The sequence below is a fragment of the Vidua chalybeata genome, chromosome 13 (assembly GCF_026979565.1).
Source record: "Vidua chalybeata isolate OUT-0048 chromosome 13, bVidCha1 merged haplotype, whole genome shotgun sequence".
Lineage (NCBI taxonomy): Eukaryota > Metazoa > Chordata > Aves > Passeriformes > Viduidae > Vidua > Vidua chalybeata.
Window position 1 is genome coordinate 10,567,513 of NC_071542.1, and position 21,000 is coordinate 10,588,512.

A 21,000-nucleotide genomic window follows, 5' to 3' on the forward strand; every position below is an offset into this window, starting at 1 on the left:
GACACAGGCATGAGTAAAATAAAGCCATGAAAGAAACTCCAGCTAATAGCAAAAGATACACTAATTTTGAGCAAAAAAAATCTCCTTAAAGAACAAGCAAAGCTAAGCTTTTAGGATGGCAGTTGAAAGGACTCAATGCAATATTCAATAAATGCTTCAAATGAAAAGGATGTCCAGGATAGCAGACAAGGATCAAGAACTCTGCTCATACTCTCTGTTGCTACATGGGCTGCATCCTACAAACTATGGGTGGTAAATAAAATGGACAATAGTAACAGCTGTCAGCCCCCCTGTCTGAGAAACACAGCAACATGTTCAAGTCATTCAGTCATAGTCCATTATTTCAGTTTAATGCAAACATTTGTAACAGTAACCATACATTTCAGGAAAATAATAACCATTTGAAAGATTTTGTGGGAGCTATAATTTACCATGTTTTTAAAATGTGACCAAAATTTTAATAAAAACAAAACACCAAGGAAAAAACCACCCCATCAAGAGCTCGTAAACAAAGAAAATACACATTTTTCTGAGACACAGAGACTGGAGGAAGTTGCACAAGGAATTTGGAATGGTTGTCCTCTTTCTTTGCTCTTTCCTAAGCACCTGCTCTTGGTCACTGCCAGAGATAGGACCTTGGATTAGACATTGGTTTGACTCCATTTAAGTTCACCCCACACAAACTAATTTATTTCTTTGTCAAAGATCCTTTCAAGTGCCAAATATAAAGGTTGATCTGAGTAGTTTGTTTTTTTTTTTCCATAAAAGGAAGAGTAATTCTTTAAATTAAAACGTAATGGGCCTGCTATAAATACAAATTCATTAATAAACCCCAATTTGCATTGACATTTTAAATTCTGAATTTGCCCTTACTTTTGATCATGCTGATGTCATTAGCTCTGTCTCCTAGTGCCAAAGTAACTGCCTTCCTGTTTCCGAATCAGCTGTGAGACATGCATTTTTTAAAGGACTGACTCAACAGCCAGGCACACTTTTAGACAGACAGTCAAGTTCAAAAAATTTTCTCCAAATCAGCCTCAATAGCAAGAGCCTAAAAACTTTTGGTAAGTCAGTTGGTTTTGTAAGTATTATAAAACAATATGATGTTGATCACTCCTGGAATTTAATATGTAGGGTATCTTTTTTTGTAACAAATTCAAATTTTAAGCAACGGAATCCTATTCAACATTATAAATTTTCCTCTTGTGTGTACATAGACACATATGTAACATTATCTCAACGGAAACAAGATTATAAAACACATTTTCTTGCAAAACTGATTTCACTTTTACCTACTAAATGCTAAAAAGAAAACAACTCCCTTAACTTGGCTACTAGAGAAAAACATTCCGTTTTCCAGCTGACAGTGAGGATTAAAGAGTAAACAAAGACTTACTAAATTGAACTATCAACTCAATAGCATTTAGTACAGGAATGTGTTTCTCTGACTCAGTATTTGGAAGAATGTCCTGTTGTAACTTTTGAAGTTATCATTACATAACCTCCAGCAATCCTCTTCAGGATTTGTATCTAATGCTACAGCTAGACACAGAATGTGGCCAGGAAGACAAGTTCTGTAGCCCTGCATATATATCACATGATTTAATTTATCCAAAAAGGATTATATTAAAATATCAAGAGCAAATTTTCTGAAAGGAAAAAATAGGAAGATCAGAAGTCTTGGAATGCTGTAAATCACAGGATATGGCAGTGAAACACGAAGAAATGAGGAAAGCATGCATTGCGGTCAAGAGTCAGAACAGGCTGAGAACAAAACTGCTATCTGTATCTTCTAATGCAGCTACATCCTTATGAATGAAGCCCAGAGCCCTGTCAAATTTTTTTTTTTATTTAAATTTAGATTTTTTTGTTAAAGCATTCAAATATAAAAGGAACACAGACTTGTTCTTACAAGAGGAACAAGATTTTCTAATCAAATCAAATTGCTTTGGCATGCTCATAAAATGCTGGTGTTTAGAAAAACCACTAAGGAGGTAACAGTGACATTAATCTGACATAGTAATGATTTTAAGCACAAGATCTGTTCTTAAGAAAAATTAGGGGAAAAGTTATACTGTATCTGCTTACTTAAACTCCAGTTAATTGGCCTTGGTCCTGTGTGGCTACTCCCACACAAGCACTGAATAGCAGCAATGGCACATTTTAATAAGGAATGGAGAGGATTGTGTGAAACATTTTTGACTACAAGACCCTCTTCAGTAAAATTTATTTTAAATGCTGTACAGAATACTATTTTGTTTCTTTTCATTAAAAATTTAAAATTTAAGATTAAAGCAGTTCTGAGGGAAAAAAAAAGCCCTGTCTTTCCTGAAACAGAACACACACAGTTGCAGTGGGAATGGAAGTACAAGGCAGGATAAACCTACTTACCAGACCAGAATCGTTAACTGCTAAGGGATTAATTAAATACCAATGACAGACTTGTAACAAAATTAGTCCTGGCTTCACTTTTGCACTTTTTCCACAAAGTGACTGAGAAACAAATTCTTAATTTTGCCAAAATGGGTATTTATTTTTTTCCTGAAAGGAAATGAAAGAAGAAGGTTAAGGATGGAACACAACCACTTGACAATAACTATTAGGTGTCATCAGAAAATCTGTTAGCAGATTCTTCTTGTTTTTATCTTTTTTTCTTTTTTTTTATATTTTAGTATTAGAACTTTATTACCTGGAATGTTTTTGGTTTTGCTTTCTAAATGTTTTGTGCAAGTTTAAATTTATGTCTGAAATAAAGCTGCTCAGAACAAATGTATTAAAACTAAATGTTAATCTCATTGTTAGGATGTTTGTTGTATGAATATCTTGTAATGCTCTCTAAGTAGGAAAGGAATAGGAAATGAGAAAATTAGAAATAGAAATAAGGACTGTAAAACAAGCACTGTGTTACATGAACTTATTTGATAACCTTTTGAGCCTACTGGACTCATTTTTGCCCAGGAAGTTTTCTCTCTCAACACCAAGGAAATACTGCTAAATTACTACACCTCCTACCAAAATCGTACTGACACTACTGCAAATTAAAGTGTTACAGACAGGACATACATAAAGAGGGATTTTAAACTAGTGCTTTCTAAATATCGTAATTCCTATGGCATGAGAGTATCTTACAAGTGTTTTGGCATAGCACCCTTGCCAAAGTACTCTGTAGGCAATAAGGTAGATTATGGCTGTAGGGGGCACATCTGAGTGTGCTCATGTGTCTCAGCCGAGGGAGATGATCAAATTAAATCTCTATTTACCCCACTTTTCCATCTTCAGTAACTGTAGTACTGAAATAATTAACAGGTGTTACCAGTACCCATTATTTGATTTTAGCTGGTTTTATTCTAGAAATTATTTCAGCTTGCTTTCTTAAATCTTAATATAGATTTAAAGGAAACTAGTCTCATCCTATCCAGTTTATGAAATGGCCACAATATATGGCAGATGCTCTCTTTACGGATGATTTCTGGATGCTTTGTTCCAAAATTCTATACATGTTTCAGAAGGTTGTTCAGGCAACAATGCAAAGACTAAGCTTGTACAAAAGCAGGCAGTAGCAGCAAGGCTGTACGGCGGCAGCAGCAGCGGCCAGGAGCCCCCAGAGGAGCAGGCTGCGCGCTCCCGTTCCCCACAGCGCTCGGGGGCTCCGGGAGCCCCCAGAGGAGCAGGCTGCGCGCTCCCGTTCCCCGCCGCGCTCGGGGGCTCCGGGAGCCCCCAGAGGAGCAGGCTGCGCGCTCCCGTTCCGCGGTGCCCGGCCCTGCAGCGCGGGCGCGCCCCAGGCCCGGCGCTGCCGCTCCCGCGCGCCGCCTGCGGGCCGAGCCGGGCACTGCAGAGCGCGGGGCACCACTCACACCCACGGGGGCACGGCCCGGGCGGCAGCGGGGACAGCGCCACCCCTGCGTGCGAAGGACAAGTCGGACACGCCTCAAGACAGAACGGGCACCAAAGGAGGAAACCACATTAAAAAATGTTCATGTATTTCCAGTCCTGAATACGAGAGCTGATAACACTGTAGTACTAGCTACTTGAGTAATCATACACACTAGGAAGATGCAATTTCACTAAGATGTAACATTCACTAATAACAAGTTTAAGATGGATATTTTAGCATGTATAATCAATCTTTGAGGTGATTCTAACAGTGGAATATATTTTCAAGAGAAAAATAATAATTTTATACTGTTTTTACCTAATTCTGAACATACATTCTCTCAAGTCCTAATCCTCCACAGTTAGTACTCATGCTAGATTTTCTTCCTGTATTTTAAATCTGTTCACACAAAAATTTCCAATAAGTCACAAAACAGTAATATTGATTCAACAAAACTGATTTTTACAGTCTAAACAATGTATTTTGATATAACCATGCTGTCAATACCACGTGTATATTACAAGCAGAAATGAAAAAGTAACTCTTGCAAGTACGTATTTTCTGTTTGTAGATTTATAGTGTATTAACTATAAAGCCTATAATCCTTAGTTCAGTTCAAAACCTTCGTAAATTGTTTGCCAGTAAGGGATTGGTTATGCTTGGAGGGTTACAAGCTCTGGAGAGTGTGCTAAGTATTCCTGAGCCCTACAGTTCTAACAGGCTGTCCAAAGGCACTCAGGAATCTATAATCAATATAACAACTTTAGAAGCGCAGAGGCTCTTTGTGCATGCACAGGTGGGCTGTTGAAAGGCTGCTGGACTGTTAGGCATAACAAAGCTGAATATTACAGTGTCTAGAAATGTTTGTTGTTTGTGGTGCTCGTCACTTTTCAGATGTCATCTGCATTGACAAGAACACTCACAACCATCTCCAACAAACAAACGATGTTATCAATTTAACATCTTTTTCAAAGGTGTTAAAAATAGTTCAAAAGTTCCTCAGCAGCCAACAGCAAGTGCTTGACACTCAGACAGAATCTACTGTAGATGCTGCAGCACCAGTCTGTAGGAATCAGCCAAGGCTGCCCTCCTGCATCCACAATGAGACTGGCTGGCACCAGGGCAGCACCCAGGGCATGACAAGAGAGCAGCCACAGCAACCACACAGGGTGAGTGCTCCTACCACTGATGAACACAGCACCTCAGCACCACTTGTGCTTAGTTAACTTGTGTTAGGGAAGCTATAGTCACACTAACCCCAAAATAAGGCTTCATCACTCCTCACGTTTCGATTTTCTTTTGCAATAAGTGAGGTGGGCTCCTTCAGATACAAGCTTATACAAAAAAAAAAACCCCACAATTCACTTGTGGAATTTTCCTATCCTTCAAAATTAATACTTCAAGCATATTGCAAACAAAATTTGTGTACAAGTAATTACATACTGTATTCAGAAAGAGGTAGAATGCAAACTTCATTTAAGCAGTGGCAAAGGCTTGCAGAGTAATCTGCAATTGCAACACTTCCACATTACTGTTTCATGGCCAAGTCAATTATGTTTTCCTTGCCATAAGCCTCCAAGGTCATTTTGAGCTTTAGTTAACACCTAGAAAAATAAGAATATAATTAGGTTAAAATTGGCCAGTACACATATCATATAATTTACTGCCAAATTACAAGACTTCCAAACATATTCATAAACAGATTTCATCCTTTGTGATATCCTAAAGATCTATGCCCATTTCAGCTGCACTGGGTAAAGTCCTAAGAAAGACTACTGGACTCAAAATCTTCAGGTAACTTATTTCTTGAGTATCAATCTTCATATATCTGTGGTAGCATTCAAATTTTGCGCTTTTACTGTACTCTACTACATGAGGCATTTTTGTTAAGAAAAACATACTGCTCTACTTATAACTTGAAATTAAAGTGAGTAAATGGCTTTGAAGTGCAAAGATCATGAGGACTTTCATTGCTAAAAGGAAGAAAATGTTTTTGCAGGAATGTTTTTCATCTTAAGCACATATCAACAAAACAGGCTCTTGTATGCTTTACCACTAATAACAATGTATCTTGATTTTTCCATAAATTCTGCTATAAGTAAGACATTACAATGAAAAGAACATTAAAAATCAAAAATTAATGAACTACAAAGAAAGTTTTGTAACTGTATTAATGAAGCATTAAGGAAAAACTCTGCTTGTTTGAGGAAAAGATGCACAGAAGTGTGAGGGGGACAAGCAGAAGGGAGAGGAGAAGAGAGAAAAAGAAGAGACACTGACTCTGAAGTCACAGGTACAACCTGACAGAAAGAGGTTGAAGGAACACAACTTGCCAGCATCATCATCTAATCAGTGTGTGAGTGCTGCACAACACACTGGGGTTTCAGCCATACCAATGGCTTGTTCCCTTACCCAGACAGCAGCTCTACTCTGGCCACACACAAAAACTTAACCTTGCAGAGGAAGAATGAAAAGTCAAGGTTTTATCATCTAAGGCAATGTTTAAAAAATTTTAAAAAATCAGATGCTTATGATTCCAACTTTGTTTTCATATAAAACATGTTGACCTTCTGGAAAAGATTAGAAGAAAGCCAAGAAAGCTCTATTACAGAGAGGAAAACAATAGTTATGTTTGTAAGCCATATTGAATATATGTTATGATGGTTTTGTTATGTCAGACATATTTTAAAAATCATGGAATGGTTTGTATTAGGCATGGACACTTACAAAGAACATGAATTCTTAAAGCAAGAAAGGAAAACTAGGTAAAATTCTTATTTAAGTTCACATTAGGGTAGACCCCTGAAAACAAGTAGAGAGCATACTTACTTTAAAAGAACATTAAACTGGATTATTTCTATTCACATTCATAGACTTTCACAGATTTCAAGCTAGGAATTCTGAGGTATGGATTACTTGCACAATGTAGATATTCTAAGTGTTTTAAATACTAGCATAATACCTCAGAATCCATATTATTTCAGTAGATTTAGCTCTAGTTAGAATTTGGATTTGCCTACCTTCACAGCAAAACTGTAGTTCTGATTCAACAAGTCCTCCGGCATTTATGCATATCTTTACTGTAAGAATATTCAAGCCACATGATATTTTAAACCTGTATTTCAAGTTGAATATGTTGACTTGTTAATGAGTTTTTGAATCAGTATCCCCAGAAGAAGCACTTACACCAAAGCAGTTGGATGCCAAGGACATTGGTACCCCATTGCTGGATGAGGCTGTTCAAATACAGTGCTATCTGTCCCTTTACAACAAAGCTTTATCTGATCACTGGGATTTCTAAATGAAAAAGACAAGAAGAATTTAAAATGAAACCCCCTGTTTGTTAGCCATTGTTATTGGTTTTTTTTAAAGGCTGTTTGACCTTCCAGGTTGAGTTGCATTTTTATTGTACATACCAATTTTTAAAATGGCAATTACACAGAAATAGCCCAAGTGTATTTTTTAACTCCACTGACTTTGGGGCTTCCTAGGTCAGTTTTAAATTATTACATCAGGTGCCAAATTTGACTCCTTGCATTGGTTGGCTCAGAGAAAACAGCCTTAGGCACCACAAAAAGAACTCTAAATGCACAGACAAATATTAATAAACAGAAAAATTTGAGATTACACATAGCAAAGAATAAATCTCATTCTTTAGAGTTCAGTTTCCAGATTCACCTGATGATGGTTTAACCTCTAGAGAAACATCATTGTTCATCTCTCACAATAACTAAAAACCTGCTGCTTAAGCTGATCTTGGGCTCAAATGGACAGCATTGAGACTGAAATTATACTACCAGTCCTTTGAGATTTCTACCTATCAAGCATTTCCCTAAAACCTTTTCAGCGTGAAATAGTCCTATTTTCAAGAAAATAGAAGGAAATAATTTTTTAAAAACTTCACATTTCTAGTATTCCCCTTGTGATCAAGCTCCAAATTCTGTCGTCTTACAAAGTCAGGCTGCATTTCCAAAGCCTCTATAATAGAACACTTCTTATTTCTCTAAACATTTTGGCAAAAATAGATATGATCCCCTAGATAAATGCATATATATATATATATGATAAATGTATACTGCAGACTGAAAACTAAGGCTCAAAACAAATACAGTGCATGAAATGGCTTGTGTTTATTTAAAGAATATTGGAATGCCAGTGATTCTTTTCAGCTGTCCCATTACTTTTTCCCTCCTCAACTTTTGTTTAATTTTTTCCATGGTCCTAATTAGTTAATGCTCAAATTTGGAAAACCAGCAAACGTATAGTCCTGTGCAGCAGATGGTAAGATATTCCAAAGACATGCCACTAACAGTAACTTGGACATCTTTTGATGCAAGACAAAAACGAACACTCGTAGCAGCCAACTGGAATCAATTCTTTACAGTGACAGAGATGGCTTCCTACAGCTTGTAGGAGGAACTGAGTGTGAAATCACTGGCCACCCACACATATAGAGGTGACAGAAATTAAGTACCTCAAGCGTGGTCACTGGTTCCAAATTAACAAAACATTTGTCCTTAATTCACATAACCTAAATTTTCAGAGTGTAAGGCAATATAAAGTGTCAAAAGTCAACTGTACTGGTTAACACCAGTTAAGTGGTTGCTAAAGTTCATAGCTCAATTCTATATACAATAATTGCCTGTTACACAATCTGAAGCACATTTGCTTTCACACATCCCTCAAAGTATGTGTTTAATTTTGATAGATATAAATTTTTCATATTAAAAATCACTGGCAGATTTTGTTTTCATTTTTCACGTTTTCCAGAGTCAAAAATCTTCTATCATGAACTATGCATTTTGTGTTACATGTACATCACTGCTTATTTATTTTCCTTATTACTACTGTCAGTGTTTTAAAGCTGATACTTATATTAATAAACACATAATTCACATAACTGTTCAGTAAATATGAGTTAAATTTAAAAATAGCAATCAGATCATCCTGCTAAAAGTCCTAACTCTATGTATATCACACTTATCACATTCAAATCTGAATATAAAACACAAGCTTTAGAATTTTATTCTCAGGCTCTATCCAACACCATTCAGTTTTAGATGTCTGCATTGTCTGGCTAAATCAGATTTTAAAGATAGGGGAGTTACAGGCTTTCTTTTCACAACCAATGTAATTCCTCTGGAGAACTGCATTCAGAGATGGTGTTCAAGCTGTGTGCACTGAACAGCTTTTTGGAAGAGTCTTCATTTTTTTAACCAGAAAAATAATCTATGGAGACAAAGGGTCTAAAAAACATGACCATACTCCCTTGACTATCATTTCCCTATTTGTCTGTACTAAGTAAACCTGTTAATATATGACTATTTTTCTCACCTATTTAAATTTACACTGGCTAATTACTGTAAAGATAAAGCCCAAAGGCTGTAAAAGTTTCACTGAGCTATTGCTGGACAAGACTGAGCAGCTGACTCCTCAGCAAGGCTAATTTCAGTAGTCATACTAAAATTCCAGTTTTGTCCCACTAAAAAAATAACCTTAAGTAAATGTTATTTAGTACAAAAAAAGTCTCAGCTATTCAGTGGTTCTTTTTACATCAGCATTATGTGACAACGAATAATTTGAGGTCTCAACTCTAGAAGACTGTACAGTAATGGAGTCTGTTCACAGCTACATTGGGCTGACTGCAAGCTAGAATTCCTGGATTTTGTCCTTGTTCCTTTGAAGTATTACACAACTAACTTACCATACCTTTTTTCACTCTGTATTATTCACTTATAAAATTGGGGTCTTTTAGATCTTGCCCAAAAGACAATGCATATAAGCTAAGTGCTTTCACCATAGGAAAGCAAAGAATTAACTATGAACTTTGCAGGTTAGGGAATGTGACATTAACAAAGTATAACTTATCCAATCTCATCCATGTCACTTAAAAGAGCACAAAACTCTCCAGTGACTGGTGATAATAGGCAGGGATGATGACACGATAGCGGGATTTACAAGTAACATCTTGCTAAAGTCCCACTTGACTTTGTCTTCCCTATGGTTTCTCTTTTAAAAACAAGGATTTGAGTCTGAAGTTTATGTCAGTTCTTCATTTTGTGAACTGTTTTAAATGAAGAAAAACATAAATACACTTCCAGCCATGTATGGTATCAGGAAAATTAAGTACTAAACCACGGATATTTCACTAGGCAGATCACAGAATCACAATGTGCTCAGTTGGAAGGGATACACAAGGATCATCAAGTCCAACTCCTGGCCCTGCACAGCACCATCTCCAAGAGTCACACCATGTGCCCAAAGGTATTGTTCAAACACTTCTTGAACTCTGTCAGCTTGGTGCTGTTTATTTTTCTCCTTCTCCATTTCATAAATTGTCAAAATAACCACATGGTATTGGATGTTTCCTTGTAAAGGACTCCTAAACCTTTTGCTAGTATAGAATTTAGTATTAACAGTCATGAAAATATGTAAACTTGCCATAAGTTACATAAAACAGATCACAACAATGGTCAAAAATCAGACTGCTAGACAAGACTGTATTAAATGCACAATGGCATATACTGTACTTTCATACAGAAAGAATACCTAAGTATGTGAAGCTTCTAATATTTTTAGATTTTCCTTACTTGGTAAATTGTAATGCCTATAAAATTCTAATAAGAGACTAAAGAAATGAACTCCAGTTCAGTATAAAAATTTGTTCCTGTGTTAAATGTATCTGCACAAGCTTAACAATTGTATGTTATTTCAGAGAAACTACACTTCTTTCTATATCAACAAGTGAGATTTATTCAAGATGGCAATCTCATATTTTCATTATTATTAAAAGCTTGTAAATATACCATTACAAAAACCCCTTTGTGCTGGCCAGCATTGACTTAGATCAGTAAATCCTAAAAACAAACCTTACAGGTTTGGGGACTAATAATTTAATATTCTTCCCAGAAAATTTGTGAAGTCATTCATAAGTTTATAAATAAGTGTCATGTAATGTATAAACAGGACCTTAAGGAATCCTTTTCTATATTCCAATACAGGATGTAATATTCCCCCAAGTCCATCCTAGTTAACATCAAACAACTTTGTCTAAAACATTGGAAAAAAACTTTTCATTCAAGCTACAAGCATCCCCAAAACAGTGAAACTAGAAAGTCCATATTTGCTACCATATATTCAAAATAACATAAAAACTTTAACTCCTCTAGGTTAATCAATTCAAGTCCTTATATTTATAATAAGCATATCATCCTTCAAAGGAAATTGATAACTCCCTTATGCCACACTGTTCTGTCACTGCATCCTCCTTGACTGCTTATTAAACGACTGTACCAGTCCCCCTCTTTATTGAAATACACTAGTGAGTAGAAATAAACAGATTAGTCAGAATCTGACTGCTAATGTTACATGTTAAATGTAACATTTAAAGGTATCTAGCTGCTCAAACATGTGCCATAAACTGCTTTAAACCTAAACATTCCATTTATTCATTTGAATTGACTTGATAGAAATCCTCCTCCTCTCCTAAAGGAAGAAGGGTTCCAAACACATTTCTGAAGACTTACAACATCTTCTCCCCTTGGTACAACTTCTGTTAGAGAAAGATTTGACTACTGTTCTAGATAGATGACATCCCTTTTTTACTTGCATCAGACATTAAGTTGCTTATATGAACAGCACAGCCTTTCTGGCCCTGTGAAATGGGGGCAGAACTGGGGGGGATCCACATGGAAGTCCCAGTTTAGTCTGTGCAGGAAGACCTCCTGACCCTCCCCCCACAACTTAGTGCCTTAAAAGAGGAAAATCTATATTCTACAAGCAACAAGGAGGAGAGAGCCTGATTAAATGAGTAAGACTTCTAAAGAGAGCTGGGCAGAATTTTACAGTATAAGATGCCAGTAAGTTCCTATTTCCAAGCTCCATAGAAATTTCCTGCAAGAAAATCAAGCCTCTATTATATTCCCTAATGGTACCTTGACTTTCCCCACTCTTCAGAGCAAGAACTTTGGTATTCTAGCCAGGACCTCCACTTTGGTAGCTTTCTGATACTTTCACACTCCTAGACATCAACTGCCTTAATCTGTCCAGCCATGTTCACATTGATCTTTCTACCACAAGTGGGACCAACTGAGACTCAATCCAAAAGTCAAGCACTTACTTCACTGGCATCCTTATCTACCTAGCCAAAAAATACACTTGCAACTTCCTGACCCTTTCCTTAGGAAATTCCAGGATAACTTTTCATTTGCCAGAAACTAATAAGAAGCAGTATTTAAGAGGGTGACAGACAGAAAAATTATATTTCTGAGTGAATCTTATGATAACTGTACTGGGATCCCAGTCTTTGTCTCTTTAAAGCGTATTTCACTAGTTAAAGAAATTTCAGTGCAGCCAAAGTGTAAATAAACAAGAAATTCAACAGGAATACTAGAAAGGGACTCATAGAAAATTGCCAGCCAATAAAAACTATCACTAAAGTCTACCTTTTACATTTCACAGTTCTAAGCAGACATGTTCTTGAGAACAATTGCAGGAGGGCCTAGCAAATCATTTCCGTAGTCAGAGCAGTGGTGCAAAGGCTGTAAACAGAACTAGGAACATATTACAGTTAAAGTTGAACAACTGGAGTTATGCCCTTTTCTGGCCACAGAGAGTGAAATTTCAAGCTATTGAAAGTTTAGAAGACATCAATGTCCCACAGAGCACTGCATTATAGAACATTCTGAGTCTGAATATCAAACCAGCCATTCTCTACTCAAGTATTACAACCTTGTTTTTAATTACAACTAAGTACAGGAGGTAAAACATTACCAGCATGGCTAGATGGTATGGGCTTAATATGCCATAGGTTTAGTGAAGATATATGTTCACAGCCTATTTGTACATATGATGTATAAACCATATCAGCATGAGTTTGTGTAACAAGCCAGCATGAGAACACAATAGTTCTTTCAATCAAAATACGATCTCCTGACCAAGAGTTTTGACCCTACAGGGGAAAAAAAAAAAAAAAAAAACCACCATTTTTTTGCAGACAAGATATACAAAATATTTATTGTGGAAGACAAGGGATATGAATTTGCATTTATACTATGGAAGGTTGAGGTATAACTGTACTCCAGTATAAAGTATACAAACAGTGATAACTTTAAATTAGTACTGCAGAGCCTGGAAATTACGATGCCATTTTTGTGGGAAAAAAAAAAAAAAACACAAAACCAACAACATGTAAGTTTGCCTAGTGACAAAACTGAGGACTGCTACCCTGACCTAATCAACTGGTTCTCTTTAGAGTTAAAAACACTCCAAATCTGAGTAATTTAATATAACTTGTATTAAATATTGTTATAGTAAAAGGTCACCAAGAATTCCAGAAAGTTTCAAGAAGACATATAACAAATGTAAGACTATCACTTAGACGTCTGAGACATTCCAAAAGTTTAAACTTCACTAAAAATTAAATATTTCTTGTTTGCATTGTTTCTCTACAAAATATTAGGAGACAATATGAGTGAGAAAAGATAAAAGATTAACAAAAATATTGCTGTAACATTTGAAATTATAATAAAAAAAATCCTATTTGTTGACAGAGCAGTAAGTCATATTTCAAACTGCACTTGTGCTGCTTTTTGCAGACTCTTTAGAAGAGTGAAAGCTGAACAGTTTGCTTCCTATTTCTTGTCAGAGCCAGAGAGTTAAAGCTCAAGATGGTTTTGAGTCAGGGAATGGTTGCTTTAGATCATTAATGAAAAACAAATGGGGGGATTAAGGGAGAAGACAATAGAAAGGAATAAAATGTGTAAAACTTCCTAATTTTTATTATTCTCCAGTGTTAACGTTGAAAACAATGCCTTCTTTGGGTGAACCTAGTTGAGAGTATTGCCCAAAGCTTTTTGCATTTTAAAAACATTCTTTTGTAAATATTTCATTTCAAACTACCAAACTAAAACAAAACACAATACCCGAGGATGTGAGTTCTTAAAAATTATTGCTTGAGAAGACTGGTTAAGTTTGACATTAAGCAAAAAAAAAAAATATATATCTTTTAATCCTTCAAATCATTTATCCCTTCACTTAGACCTATAAAAAAACAACACAGAAGGAAAACCAAAATGAAAGCAAAGAAAAATAAGGTGAAAATGCTGTCAGTAAACAAATACTTGCCTAAAGATGTGGCCAAAACCTGGCATCATTGATGACAATTTATCAAGACACCCTGATTTTGTGACAAATATGACTGCTATGTTTGTGAGCAGACCTGCAGTCTTTCTAACCTGTTTCTGCACAAAATAGCAAGTTCTCTACACATTTCTGCACATCCACGTAACACTTTCAAGACTTTAAAATATCTAGATCATATTGGTGTTTGAGCAATTTATTTTGCAATGAGCACTACTACATATATAGATGTTTAATGATGTCACCCTTACTTTCTTCCTTTTTCATTCTGTAATCTATGTAAAAGAAAGCCCTTTCAAATACAAATGTTTTATGTCACAGGTAGTCATTTAAAGTTACCGTAGTACAGAAATCTAGTGCTAAAGTACAAAATGAGTGCTTAAGATCCTCTATGGACATCAACACTATGCTCATTTATTAACAGCCTTCTTTTTTTAAAGGTATCAAATTTCATGTTCTTTTTTTGGTGACAAAAGTGTTTAACTTCTTCCACAAGATTCTTCAGTGATTCATACAGACTAAAGCAGTCTTTGACAAACCACTGCATGCATGAGCACAGAGAAAAAATAGTGGTTGACAGAGAAAGGAAATGAAAACAAGCAAAGTGAAAGATGTAGATAAATGAAATGAAAGCAGAAATGGGACAAGTCTTTTTCACTTCCTTGAAAAATATTTCCTGTTGCCAGTATTTGCAATGATCTTCTTATTGGTATTTGTTATAATGGAGGAAAGACATGCTCATTGTTAAATATGACTTTAAGAACTGAAATAAAGTGGAAGTCTACTGACATTTTTACCTAAAGGCACAGTGAGTGTAACAATGCAGCTTTGAGGGGCTCTTTAATGACAAATAGAGGAGCACATCACATATCTTGTTTCCTGGAATCATTAAGTTAGTAGCATGCTTCCCTCTAACAATGATATGGCAGCTACTGGAGTCAATTTCAGAACAAAAACACTTAAGGCAGACAGTTTTCCCTTACTTTTAGCTTAAATTCTAATTTACTTGTTTTATAGACTAAAAAAAAAAACAGTTTAGGTATTTATAGAACTGTGAAATATGCTCTGCACTATCAATGCACTAGGTCATTTGGCTTAGACATGCACAATACTTCCCTTTAATACTGATCCAAGTACATGTTGTTCTGGAAACAGTTCAATAGCAGCATTTTCATCGAGAGCCAGAATGCACTCGTTTTCCATTTCTATTGTCTTCTGCACTTTATCTTAAGTGGGAAAATGTATATTAGTTGCAGCATATTTAACTTAATTTTATTTAGTTTTACAGGTGCTCTAATGCATTTGGATAATCATTAAAGAAACTGCTGTAGGAAATGTAATTATCTTCAGAATTATTTCTTCAGATAATTTGTAGAACAAAGCCCAGTCAAGATAGAAGTTTCAAGAAGGAAGTTTAAATCTTTACTAGCAATCTAAATGGGATCTCAGATCCACAGTCTTCAGTTTTATATCCCAAACAAATGCTGTATATCTTAGCTCACTCAGATCTAGATGACACTGCCTTGACAATCTACTGTTCATCTATTAAGTATGAAATCAACAATTAAAGCAAGTGTTTGGCTACCAAATTGTGCTCAATACAGAAATTAAGGACAATCCTATTGCAGTCCTGTATGGAGACACTGAATTGTGGACTGCCTTCCTTTGAAGAAATAAATCACCATGAAACCTGACAGACAACATTCAGAAAGAACCAAGAAGCACAATTAAAACCTCAGCTCCTTGCTAGCAACAGGTATCCATGAGATCCTGTAAAACAGAGCCAGATAACTCAAAGTCACAGATCTGTATTTGGTACTGAAATTATTTTCTTACAGATGGAAAAGGAGAGAGCTCTTAAGCAGTGAAACAGTGCCTGGCTTCACAAGAATATGACTTGTAAACAGTAACACATCACTGTGGTTTACAAAGCCTTGCATTTAGTTTCTAAAGACTCTAGCTTGAGGAATACTAAAAAAAAAAAAAAAAAAAAAAATGTACTAACAAACCAGACTCTTCTGCAAATAAACACAATCCTAAAACTTCTTACTGTGACTTGCCACCTGTGACAGAGCTTTTTCCTTCAAGGTCTTTTACCTAACAACAGTGGAAGGAATCAACACAAAGGCTTTACACACACAGGTTTAGTTTAACTGTAAGAGGCAAATGTTCACGCTCACTCAAAAAGCAAGAAAGCCCCTCTCATGGTGTTGAAATTACGCCCTTTGAACCCACAAGTTTCAAAACTGAAAACTCACTTCCATAAAACAACCATCTTTATACAAGCAATTACTTTGTGTGACTCCAATACAAAAAAGTCCAAGTCTGAAGTTTACTATGAAAAACATTTCATAACATCTTATTTGCCCTTTTTAACATAAAATTCCACAGGAGAGTCAGGCTGGAAAGCACTGCATCACTGAAACATCCACATTGATTGAGAACAGTTAGACACAGCAGCTTATCAGAAACTTAACAGAATGTGCTTATCAGTAAGCAGATAATCAGTATTCCTACAGGTGAAATACCAAATATTTTGAGCTTTTCCACACAGGAAATTATTAGGCTCCTGATTAAGGCATTCATAGTTCAACACAAGCCATCCAGTCCTTTTTGTGAGAGGCAGAACAACACAGTGCCAAGCAGAGATATCCTAATGAACTGCTTCTGTACCGATACATATTTAGAAGCAGTAAAGTTTAATTTCTGGAATGGCCCGCACAGGCTGCTTAGCCTATCCACAGTGCTGTATACATGTACCCCTGATGACAGCACCTGAAGATTCATTTTCCTCATCTGGTATGATTTTCAAGGCTTCAAAAACTTCTTTACACCTCCCACACCCCAGAAACACTTTCTAAGCAAGTTGGTTTTCAGTAAGCGTTTTTTAGACCATGTTCCTTTAAATCAGAAATAGTTTATATATGAAATAGTTTATATGAAATCAGAAATAGTTTATATATGCTGGACATTTACAGATAACCTTTAGAAATTTACCTAAACAGTGAGACCTCTAACTTTGAAAGCCTTGTATTCAAAGTAAAACTACCAGTCTTCTTTTGGTTAGTTTTGCAAACTCATTGATAACCTTTTGCAAGTCAATATTTGGACTGCTTTGCAGTCCTGGGGCACTAACTATATCCAAAAGACTTTTTTGTCATTCTGCTCCATTCCAAAATGGGATGGACTCAAAACTCAAAAGCACTTCCTCATCTACAGAACTTATAGAATATGCTCAAATAAGTTCTATAAATCCTAATTCGTTCCAATAGTTTTATGGTTTTTAACTAGCTGTATGCCTATTAAATATATGCAGCAGACAAATTCTTAAATCTTTGATCTGTTTATAGCCCAAATGACACTACTGTTTATTCTAGCCAAACTTCTACCAAAAAGTAACAATAAGCAAAATAAAGCTTCATGAATGCTCATAAAATTATAACGTTCCAGCACATAAAAGAAAATTAAAAGTATGCAGAAACATCTTTCATTCCTTTTCTGGTAAAAATTATAAAAAGGCTTCATGCACTTTAAATCAGTCTATTTTAATTTATGTTACAAATGCAATTCCTCCTATAGCTCTGAGCAAACCTACTTTAGTACAGCAAGAGAGGATTCAAATTTACAAGAGAAGGCATCCCTTTCATATAATAAAACAGCTTTCTCCTAAGTTTCCAAGACAGGCTATATTTTCTCTGTTTTATTATTAATTCCCCAAAGATATCTGGGGCCTATCAACCTCCTACAAACCATTGAAATAGGTCCTCCATTCCAAGAGAAACAGGAAAAGCAGTAGGAGACAGTACCAGTGATATTCTGTCCATGATAAAGCTGTTATTTTCATTCCTCCTATAGCATAACCAGACAGTCTAAAGCTGTCAGGGAGTTGGAGTGAAAACATAACAGTTGATGTGAAAATGAAAAATAAGTGTTGATGTCTCATGAGCTAAGAATTTGGATCAAAGAAAACCCAAAAGTATCAGCAAAGCTGTCTGTATATCATCAAGATTCCAATGAGCAAATCCTCAGCTGGAGATCTGCCCCCTACACTTCATCCTGTGTACCAAGCACATTTGGACAAGGATTCTGTCTCTCCCCAAATCACAGCCTTTCCTACAGTCACAGAAGAGAAAAAAGGCAATGAACTCACCTATGCAAACCCAACCAAACTCTGGTCAAGTTAAATGCCTATGTAAATGCCAGACAAAACAGCACTGGTGCTATCAGGCATCCCAGTCCTACTAACACAAGAACAAGGAATTGAATGTTTTTGCAGAATGGGAATACTTAAGGACAGCTGAACAACTTGGAGCTTTTAGCATGAAACAGGACAAGTCAGAAAGGTATTGGCACCTGGTATTAGAATGAGAGAACCTGTTCCGGGCACAGTAAGTCCCAGAGTCAGGCACTCTAGAGGTCTGCAAGCAGTCAGGTTTGAGACATGAAAAAAATCTACAGCAATTACAAAATAGCAGTGGAACAAAATAATTCCATTTTAAACACAATTAAAGTTTTACCAGTTCAGTATCCAATTACAGACTGAATCCTTTCACCTTTCCTCATTTCTCTTTGATGTCAGGTGCCCTTTAATAGGCACTGTACAAAGTTTCCAGCTTTGAGACATCAAGAGGACAGTACTTCAGCTTTCCTTTTCTGAGCATACTTATAAGAATGAGCTGTAAGTTTCAAATATTTGTGGTTTAAGTCAAAATAACTCTAAAATAAAATTATGAATAGCCTATCAGAAGAGCTATGGGAGATGACTACAGGAATATACTCAAAACTGTCAGTGTTACTTACCTTTTGGAGAAAAACTTTTAACCCATATACAAAGTGTTCGAGGATGACAATTTTCAGTTATGCTGTGTTTATAAAAGAACCTATCTCTTCAAGAACAAAAATTAAATTTGATGCTAGAAAAAGCATCCAAAAATTGCAACATAACCAAACCCTTTAATATTTTAGTGTTCTTAATTGAGAGAAAGCCATGACAAAAAAAAAAGTCTTAAAGGTATTTAAATTCTTTTTTGAGGTTTAATTAATTATTAAAAAAAAAACCACATTTGAAGAAACTAGTATGAATAACCCTTCATTCAACATATGACCTCAGTATGAAGATTTTTGGGCAAGTCCAAAGTAAGCTTTGCCCAGTTACTTGAGTGAATTCTTTCCCCATGTTGAGCATATTAGGGTGAAGTGAACCAGGCACCACCTCAGGTCACTCTCCAAAGAAAATTTTGGAAACAAAAAGATCTGAGGAAGATTCTGAAAGACTCTCAAGTGAAGCACACATATGCACAAGATCTTGTAGTGAGACTAGTGAGTTTAATTTTTAAAGAAGTGAGTTTAATTTTTGTCTTTAAGTGGTTGTGCACCACTGACAGCCAAGAAATAAATCCCATGTAGTCAAAATTCTTTTAGGTGGTATCGAGTCCTCCATGAACAGAAGCTGCTGAACCACTTTTCCCAGTACAAAACTGTTTCTGTGCATCTCTTACATGATGACACCTTATAAAAACGTGCAGGACAGCAGCAGGCTCTTCTCCAGATGCAAAGAATGTATAATCTTTGGTATTGCCAGTGATGCAGTTTTATTTACTTGATTGCTTTCTGATTACAAAGGAGCTCAGTCTTACGACAAATATTGATGCGATCACTGAATGACACACTATTGTACATACAATACTGCAGCAGAAGGACAGATTCATGTGAAATCTAATGTCCAAGTGAACTGAACAAAGGATCTTGGTTCTCAAAAAAAGTATTCTGTTCTGGCACTGTTTCTAGGTCATTGTAAAATTAACATTTCTAAGATACTTTGATGAAAAACTAAAGATGACCTAAAACCAGTAACACTGAACATCAGGAATCATAATCTTAAATCCATTCTTATTCCGTAAAGAAAAAAAAATATTGTACTTTGAACTTTAATTGTGCAAATTGAAGTACTATTTCTGTAAGTCCATGATCAGTCACCTTGTTGGCATTACACTAAATATTGTTAGACATCAGCAATTTTGCTTTGGTTCTACTTTTCTGAATCCCAGAGACTCCTTCACCAGTAAAGCACTAAAAACACATTGCCGTGTATAAAGTTGTTCAAACCCCATGGAAGAACACAGAGGGCCACGACAACACAAAGAGAAATCTACTCATTGTAACAGCCAAGCATCAGTTCAGCTTTCACAGAGATAGCTCCTCACTAGACGAGAACCACTCACCAGAAAGGGAGCCAGTCTCAGATTATCACACATCTGTCATAATACTGAGATGGATACCAAAGTGATGAGAAGAGTTAAATAAAATGAGAAACTATAATTATCTTTGTGCACTGAATAAGAGGAGAGTTAGACAGAAAAAATTCTGTCTTGACTGGGCAGATGAACTTACACCACAAATGCATGTGGACAGATGCTCAAATACATACACATACAAAACTGCTTTTGAAGATTGAGAACTACGCTCATCATTTGCTATAAAAGGACAGTGGATCTAAGCTCTGTATTACTCAATTTTCAAACTATTTAATAAGAGAATCTGTTGCTAATGAAAAAGTGAATGTGTTGCTATTTCTGTCAAATCCGTTAGACAAGATGTTTGAGGAACACTCAAAAAGAAAGAAAAGTGAAGGAATAGAAACTGTCTATAATATTCATCCCAGTAAGGATCCCATCTATTCCAGTTTCACTGGTAGGATGCAAAGAATATAATTGCAATTATGACAGCATGCAAAATTCAAAATTTATTGGACTGCTTTTTATTACTGCTCAATGTGTGACTTGCATGTGTCAATAATAACAGCAACATGATTTTAATACAGTATGCTGGGCAAAATGTTTTAAGAGAAGATTTGAACAAGAACCACCAACATCTGTTTATAAGCAAAAGTTTTGCAAATAAAGCAGAGCTGAAGTCAGGAATTTTGATCTCACTTGTCTGGTTATGACTAGCTGCATTGATGGATGCTTTGTCTGCTGCATGTGGTG

General features: G+C 35.9%; 1 long non-coding RNA gene across 1 annotated transcript in view; it reads right to left on the reverse strand.

Moving 5' to 3' along the window:
* LOC128794634 (uncharacterized) overlaps nucleotides 1–21,000 on the reverse strand; it is an 82,202-nt gene that overhangs the window by 46,475 nt on the left and 14,727 nt on the right. The window contains exons 2-3 of the long non-coding RNA XR_008433219.1: nucleotides 5,318–5,478; nucleotides 2,392–2,541 (exon numbers count right to left, since the gene is read on the reverse strand). This is a non-coding gene — a long non-coding RNA (uncharacterized LOC128794634). The remainder of the gene's footprint in view (nucleotides 1–2,391; nucleotides 2,542–5,317; nucleotides 5,479–21,000) is intronic.